This window comes from Cheilinus undulatus, linkage group 24 (genome assembly GCF_018320785.1).
Source record: "Cheilinus undulatus linkage group 24, ASM1832078v1, whole genome shotgun sequence".
Classification (NCBI taxonomy): Eukaryota; Metazoa; Chordata; class Actinopteri; order Labriformes; family Labridae; genus Cheilinus; species Cheilinus undulatus.
Genome location: NC_054888.1, coordinates 10,859,477 through 10,868,626, shown reverse-complemented (window position 1 = coordinate 10,868,626; position 9,150 = coordinate 10,859,477).

The window sequence follows — 9,150 nt, the reverse complement described above, 5'->3', positions numbered from 1 at the left end:
CATAGTAGAAAAGGTTTTAAAGAAATGTAGTTTTCTTTCCTGCATTTTTGACATATAATCCATATATCGATCATAATCTATGAACTCCATCTGTGAGTTCAGTGCGTGTTTTGGTTAGAGGAAGTGGTGTGGCATCTCTAAAAAACAAACCTGGCTCCAAAAGACATCATCAATGCAAAACATCGGTGACAGGTGAGACAGGTGATGTTTTGGCTTGGATCTCAAATGCAAAAATGTGCTTCATGTATGTTAAAACTTCACCTCATGAGCTTAACTTTTAATCCAGTTTTAGAGAGTTCAATATTTCCCACTGAAGTGTGACAAAAAGTAAAATTCAAGAACGTCTTTGAACTAGGGCACTTAAAGTGCATTGGGATATCCACAACCATATTGAGTTGTTTTTCTCTATATTAAAATTTCACTCTGTGAAGCTTTTAATTAGAGATTTCTAGCAATTAGATGTTGCTCCATTTTTTTAACACCTTTTTTTTATTCCTTTAGTGACTTTTTTTTTTTTGCCATTTTTTGTCGCTTTTAACCCATTTTGCTGCTTTTCACCTGTTTTTGCCACTCATTATACTTTTTCCATGTTTGTGACTTCTTGTTGATTTTTTTTGGCCTCTTTTTTCGCCCCTTTTTGCAACTTGTGTTGTTTCTACATTTTACCCATTTTTGCTGCTTTGTGTGAATTTTTACCTCTTTAAACCCATTTTGCTGCTTTTTACCCATTTTGCCACTGCCTTTTTTTTTCCACATTTTACCATTTTTTGCTGCTTTTAACCTGACTGTTTTTGCCACAGCTTCTTTCATACTTTCAACCATATTCTATGCCACTTTTGTGTTCTGTTTTGCACTTTTCACCCTTTTTCTCATTTTTTTCTACTGTATTTCTGGCATCTTGACATTTGTGCACATCATGGCTTATTTTTGAAATCTGTCATTACTTTTCTTATCATGTAGTTCAGTGTGCCCATCCACATTGTTCACATCACCAATAAAAAGTTCCTTTTGTTTTAAGAAAAGGGGTTAAAATTTGAAAAAGCCTGTTTTGTACCCCAGCATAAATAAATAAAATCCATTTTCTTGATTTGATAAGAGTGGTCATTATTTAAAAATACAATATGGTTATCACAGGTACATTTCAGATTTTTTTCCCTCAACATCTTTAATTATTGCTCTTATCTCTAGATATGGATGCCAGTTTCGTATGATCATGAGCTACATCAATGTTTTTCTTTTCAAGATGTTAGAAATTTACTTATTACCACAGGACAACCATGAAATAACAAGATAAGCTGAAGAGCAGAAAAAGTACAACTTACTACTTTTCAAAGCAAGACCGAGTAAAATCATTTGTACAGATGCATGTCCTCTTAGGGCTTCCATAGCATTTGTTCTATTGTTGTGAATTCATCATCTTCACTGTGTCAACATTTTATAAATTCAAAACAGGAAAACTATATAAATAAAGAATTGAGGAAACAGACTTTTTAGTTTGATTCTTCATCAGTTTTGATCTACATTTAGGATTTACACCTACTATTATTATACTACTATCTGTTTTGTTGAGAACTAACCATGCATTGTGTGATAGCACAATGGACATCACAACAGAAGCTGTGACACGATAAGAGATAAGAGAAGTTTGCATTTTAAAGCTAATAGGCACATCTGTGCATTTATCATCAGACATAATGTCCAATCAACAGTCTTAAATACTGAAACTCCTGAATCAAACTGGAATGAAATTATAACATGAAAAAAAGAAATACTTTGAAATAAATGACAGATAGTCTGATATAAGCTTCCTAAATATATGAAGATTATACTCACCGCAAACTTTTATCAAGGTCATCATGCATCTGATCACCTCATCTGTTCAAAACACAAGTGGGGCGTAGAATTTTAGATACCCCTAATAATTTGCCTACCCAAATTTTCCACTATGACAGTCACGGTCCCTACTTACTCCTCCCTTTTGAACAGCAGTCAAAATATGTACACAAATATGACCATGGTCAGGATGATGGAGAACACATGAAGAGAAAATAAGTTCCTACTCATGAAGACGCACATGGCTCATGTATGACATCATTAAGGTGGTTAAAACTAAAGCATCAACAGGGCTACCCATAGAGTTGACTGGGCCCCTGACAAACCCAGAGAATGGGCCCCTGATAAACCCAGAGAATGGGCCCCTGATAAACCAAGAGAATGGGCCCCTGACAAACCCAGAGAATGGGCCCCTGATAAACCCAGAGAATGGGCCCCTGATAAACCCAGAGAATGGGCCCCTGACAAACCCAGAGAATGGGCCCCTGATAAACCCAGAGAATGGGCCCCTGATAAACCAAGAGAATGAGCCCTGAAAAAACCCAGAGAATGACCCCTGATAAACCCAGAGAATGGGCCCCTGATAAACCCAGAGAATGGGCCCCTGATAAACCCAGAGAATGGACCCTGATAGACCCAAAGATGTGACACCTGAAAACCCAGAGAATGGACCCCTGATAAACCCAGATAATGGGCCCCTGATAGACCCAGAGAATGGACCCTGATAAACCCAGAGAATGGCCCCTGATAAACCCAGAGATGTGACACCTGATAAACCCAGAGAATGGGCCCCTGAAAAACCCAGAGAATGGACCCTGATAAACCCAGAGAATGGGCCCCTGATAAACCCAGAGAATGGGCCCCTGATAAACCCAGAGAATGGGCCTCTGCCAAACCCAGAGAATGGGCCCCTGATAAACCCAGAGAGTGGGCCCCTGACAAACCCAGAGAATGGGCCCCTGACAAACCCAGAGAATGGGCCCCTGATAAACCCAGACAATGGGCCCCTGATAAACCCAGAGAATGGGCCCCTGATAAACCCAGAGAATGGGCCCCTGATAAACCCAGAGAATGGGCCCCTGATAAACCCAGACAATGGGCCCCTGATAAACCCAGAGAATGGGCCCCTGATAAACCCAGAGAATGGGCCCCTGATAAACCCAGAGAATGGGCCCCTGATAAACCCAGAGAATGGGCCCCTGATAAACCCAGAGAATGGGCCCCTGATAAACCCAGACAATGGGCCCCTGATAAACCCAGAGAATGGACCCTCCCCAGTTGTGGTTCATTGATGATATCATTAGGTGAGCTGGCTAGCCTCCTTGGTAACAGTTCTCTCATTTTAGACCTGAAAAGTTTGTCAAACTATTACTGGGTGCTGATGTTGAAATTATTTCTTCATGCTACCTTTAATCCCCTTTTCAAAAATTTTTCTGCCCATTTTTGCAAAAGCTTTATTTAATTTATCACCCAATTTGTATGTTTATTTTTTTTTACATTTTTAATCATTTTCATTCTTTTTATTTTTTTGCCACTATTAACTAATTATTTTTCCCACTTTACACCAATAATTGCCTTTTTTGGCCAATATCTGAGTTTTTTTTTGTTTGTTTGTTTGTTTGTTTTACAATATTTCACCACTTTAAACCCATTTTTTATGTTTTTTTTTGCCACTGTTTTGCCACATTTAACTCCTTTTTATGTTTTTTCCCCACAGTTTCGCCACTGTTTTGACACTTTTAACCCTTTTTGATGTTTTGGTTTTTTGCCTCTGTTCTTCCACTTGTGACTCTGTTTTATGTGTTACTTAAGGGTTTTAGCCATTTCTAATTCATTTTTGATGTGTTTCCCCTGTTCTGACACTTTTAACCCATTTCTGATGTTTTATTGCCACTGTTTTGCTACTTTTTAATTCATTTTTGTGACTTTACACCAATTTTTACCTATTTTGCCAACCAATTTCTGATGTTTCTGCCCTTTAATACCACTCTTCCACCAATAATGCCCATTATCCCACTGTTTTGCCACTCTACACCAATTTCATTCTTTTTTTGACATCTGTATCTTATTTTTGCTGCTTTTTTAACATTTAAGCATCATTCCACTTCTCTTTTAAACTATTTACTTATTTTGCTGATTTTTGCAACCTTTTTCCCTTTTTTGCCTCATTTCACAAATTTTCGATTAAAATTGCCTCATTTTTCTGTTTTATTTCTGGCATTCTAGCATTTGTGAACATCAGGGCCTAACTTTACTTTTCAAATGGTGTAGTTCAGAGTGAAAGAGGTTATCTTTTTCCAACAGCACAATGAAATAAAATGGATGTTTTATTGCTTTAATAATAATGTTTATTATTTAGATGGAAAATGAAATATGGTTATCACAGCTTATCTTTACAGTGGACCTTGATTTGCTGACCTCCATGGGCCCCCAGATCAGCTGGGCCCCAGAAAGCTCTCCCCTTTTTCCCCCTTATGGGCGTCCTTAAGCATCAAGCAGCATTTCAGTATTTATAGAGAGAGTTTGAGCTTTACTCAGCTTGTAGGTGACATAGTAGAAAAGGTTTTAAAGAAATGTAGTTTTCTTTCCTGCATTTTTGACATATAATCCATACTTCGATCATAATCTATGAACTCCATCTGTGAGTTCAGTGCGTGTTTTGGTTAGAGGAAGTAGTGTGGCATCTCTAAAAACACAAACCTGGCTCCAAAAGGCGTCATCAATGCAAAACATCGGTGACAGGTGAGACAGGTGATGTTTTGGCTTGGATCTCAAATGCAAAAATGTGCTTCATGTATGTTAAAACTTCACCTCATGAGCTTAACTTTTAATCCAGTTTTCAGAGAGTTCCATAGTTCCCACTGAAGTGTGACAAAAAAGTAAAATTCAAGAACGTCTTTGAACTAGGGCACTTAAAGTGCATTGGGATATCCACAACCATATTGAGTTGTTTTTTCTCTATATTAAAATTTCACTCTGTGAAGCTTTTAATTAGAGATTTTTAGCAATTAGACGATGAAGCAGCAGCACAGTGTGTTTAAGTGTAGCTCCTGGTGAGCTTCAATAATGAATCCAGTGATTCTTTCAAAGAGTAATGACTCTCCAAGGGTCCTCGCAAATGAATCACTTAAGCAGTGCCCCTTATTTCATTTGGCAGTCGCTTAACATGATGGAGGAGTGCACAGCAGGAGTCTGTACTCATTTTTCAGAATAGGATTACAGTGGCTTTGGTAATATATAAAGTGTATAATGACAAATCAGTCCCATAGAGTATTCATTATTTAAATTAAAACAGGCTGTTAGCAATAAACGCTAACCTGATTGTGTTTGTCTGCCTTCAGCTAGGAATGAACACTGATACAGGAATGTGGATGCCACAGAGAGTGGGAAACTTTCACTTTGCTGCAATGAAATGAAACCAGATTTGGATTTTTTTGTAACTTTTCTGCCACATATTCTTTTGCAGAGTTATGAAAAAAGTAACTCTAATTCTTTGTTTTTGATTGGACCCCAGCTGAAGCTAACAAGCTGATTTCGCCAGTTCTGTGATGGCATCAGAGTGCTATGAATCAGCATTCATGTAATCACATTTATCACACCTGTCATTAATAATAGAGATTAATTGAAGATTTTGACAGCACCAATACCTTTAAGAAAGAATTTATATGACAAAGTTTTTCAATCCAATTGATCTTAAGTATACAATTAAGAATGAATTATCGGTATCAACAAATATAAAAATTTCTGCCAATATTTACAACCAACATTTTGGTTATAAAAATCTGCCTATACCAGTTTTAAATACTGGCTGAACAAACAAATAAGTTAGTGGAGTTTTAGTTTGGACAAATGGACTGATGTCAGCCAAAGTCTTTTCCTTTATTTATGATTATTCCTTCAACTTTAAAGTGTTTTTAAGGCAAAAAATGTCTTAATTTGCGCATCCTTAAACTTTAAACTGTTTGATTTGAACTACATTGAAACATAGGTATCCATATCAGCTAAAATTAATTTGTAAATTTTGGCAAAAATCCAATATTTCATCCATCCATCCATCTTCTTCTGCTTATCCTGGGCCATGTCGGGGAGGTAGCCGGCTGCCTAGACATCCGTTTCCCCAGCAACACTGTCCAACTCCTTCTGGGGGATCTCAAGGCGTGGGTGCACCCGGAGAACCTCCAAAGGGAGGCGACCAGGAGGCTGATCAGGTGTAAAAGATGATATGAATATGGACAATTCTAATAACATTGCAAATCCAACGGGTTGGCCATGTCTGGATTCAGGGGAATCCATCTTGAAACTGTCAGAAAATGACCAGACCAATTAGCATCATTTAAGGAGGACCAGGTTTTGGTTTAGTTGAAGCAAATGTGACAAACTTTGTGAGTTAGTTCAGACAGTAATTTCGAGCGCAGTGATTCACACCTGACGTCTATCAAATCAAATCACATGACTCCCATCCTCCTAATTCAGTAGCCTATTCTGCAAGCTGCAAGATTTCGGGTCTCTTCCTCTGCTTGATCGCCTGCTACCCCGGTTCGGCACCGTGCTCTCGCTCCAACCCACCTGCACCCCAGTGAGGAGTGATTAAGTCGGAGCCTGGTGCCAAACTATGCTACCATAATAAATGCTTAAAAAATCGCAAACGTGAGATGACTGACTGAACTGCAAGCTTTAAAACGACGCTCTGATGGTAGTTTTATCAGAACTAGTACCACTATCTTTTGGTGGAAGGGATAATTTCACTCTTAACCCAGCTTTTACAAGAGTCTTTAACAACTGGCTCCACTGAGAGTGAACATCGACATCTACAATTGGAGCTTGCATTACGTAGTTTAATTTCAATGGCTCCCAACCTTTCTGTCCTTGGAGGATGCCAACTTTTATCTAGGAAAGCTAAACTCCCCAAGGACCCACAAGAAAATAAGTGATGACTTTATGTCGAAAAATAGCAGAAATTTGATAATTTTTTAAGTTGTAATATGCTTAAAAACACTTATTCCTACTGAGAGAGATATTTCATAGACTATTCAGTTGGCTAAACCACTTTGGCAAGGTTATATAGCCACAAAGAATGGATTTGAGAAATTGCAATCACACTTTAAGCTACTGGGATTCAGTGTGTTTCCTAACCAGCTAAAATCTCCCATTCCTTTGTTTCTTAATGCCTACACTTTAGGGCACTGATCATCAACTGGCAGCCTGGGGGCCATAACAGGCCCCCAAAGCTTCCTGTCTGGCCCCTGAAAAATCATTAAATTTAGAAAAGGAGGAAAAAAAGATGCTGTGGTTTTAAGAGTATCCTTTGGCTTTAAATATCTGCAGTTGTTAATCCCACGGACAATGAATGTTGAAATAGTTTGAGTTTGACTTAACATTTGTTCTTTTTTACAGAAATTTACTGTCGTAATTAGTAGACATTTAAAAAAAGGGCTAAGGTTGGCAGAAGTGCTGAAAAAATGACCAGAAAAAGTGGTGAAAAGAGGGTCAAATGTGGCAAAAAAAGGTTAAAGAGGGAAAAGGGGCCTCAAACTGTCACAAATTGGTTACAAATTACAAAAATAGTTCAAAAAGTAATGAAAATGGGCTTAAAAGTGGCAAAAATAGAGGAAAAGTTGCAAAAATGGATAAAAGAGTGGCACAAAGGGGATAAAACATGCAGGAAAAGTGGTTTAAATGGGTTAAAGAATGGCAAAAAATGTGTTAAGGGAACAAAAGGGGAAAAAAGTATCAAAAATTGGTTCAAAAAGGCAAAAATACAGCAAAAATAGCCAGACAAATTAGTAAAAAAGGGTTCAAGAGTGGCACACAAGGGAAATAATTGGCAGGAAAGTTGCAGAAGGGGGTTAAAGAGTGGCAAAAAATGGGAGAAAATTTGCAACTATTGTTAAAAAATGTAATGAAAAAAGGTTTAAAAGTGGCAAAAATGGATAAGAGTGGCACAAAGGGGTTAAACATGCAGGAAAAGTGGTTTAAAGGGGTCAAAGAACAGCTAAAATTGGGTTAAAGAAGCAAAAGGGGGTCAAAATTAGTTAATACTGGTATTAAATCACAATTTAGTTGGGCCCATTCTCTGGGATTTTCAGGGGCCGAGCCAGTTCTTTTGACAGGCCTGTCTCCTTGTGGCCTGCTGCATTATACATAATAGGGATAGATCTCACTGGTAATGACTAAAAATGTCCTGCGTTTTGATTTAATTTTTGTGTACTTGAAAGTCTGGCCCCCAGAGTTTCTGTCAAGCTAAATATGGCTCTTGTGCAAATGTACTTGATGACCCCTGGTTTAGGGTATGCGTCAGTTAAAACAAGAGGAATTTGTTTACACCAATAATGTGCAAAAATAGGATAATTTGTTCAAGTTATATTTGAATACTTTGTAGTAAGCCTAAAATGTTTAAAAAATAAATGACTTTGTTCCCACCTCCTTGATGTCTACGCTTTGAATATTCCCACTTTAAGAACTAATTCTCTGAGCTGTTCCATAACTTCAACTTTATCCTGAGACAAGGTTGGTAGAAGACAAAATCCTCTGCTAAGTTTTTCATTTTCTTCCTGCCGTGTGTGTGTGATGGGTTATTATTAATATTCCGGTTCATTAGCATATTTCATATCCTGCCGCCAAGCGTTTCTAGCTCTCTATCTGTCTCCATCGGCGATGGAGACAAGACCCAGGTGTGTCTGAGGAGAGAAAACGCACAAAAAAGATCCACAATGTGGTGAACATAGAAGAAACGTGGACTCATCAGTCAACAAGATACGCACAAAGCATCAGTCGGTGTAAGAGCTTTGTATCAATGAAGGCATGTCACAAACATGTCATGTCATTGAAAGCTGCTCCTAAAAGTGTCACACAGTGCTCACTGAAACTAGAGAAACACATGCCGGATGTCCCTCAAACAAGAGCTGCTTTGTCAAACAGGATGAGAACTCCTCAGCAGCTTGAAACATGTAACTACGTATCTCACGTATACGCCCGTACGCAGATGATGTGATTTTTTTACGTGTCAGAGCGGAGTTTTCAGGGAGTAAAAAAAGAAGAGGGAAAGAAGATGAAAGCAGAGTTGAGCAGCTTGTTCTTTCTCCACATCTCCTCTGTCATGTTCACCAGAGGGAGGTTTGATAGGTGTACGCTCTCACACTCACACACACATTAGCTCAGAGGCATAAGAGTAAGACACACATGCAGCGTTCTCCAGAAGTGCTGCAGCAGTAATTAGATTTCACTTCAAAGAACCACAGAGTTGTTTCGGTGGGAGAGCGGGCTGATGTATGACTGGCTGCTCAAGCTAGCAGGTGAGGGACTGTGGGTGCTCTGTGA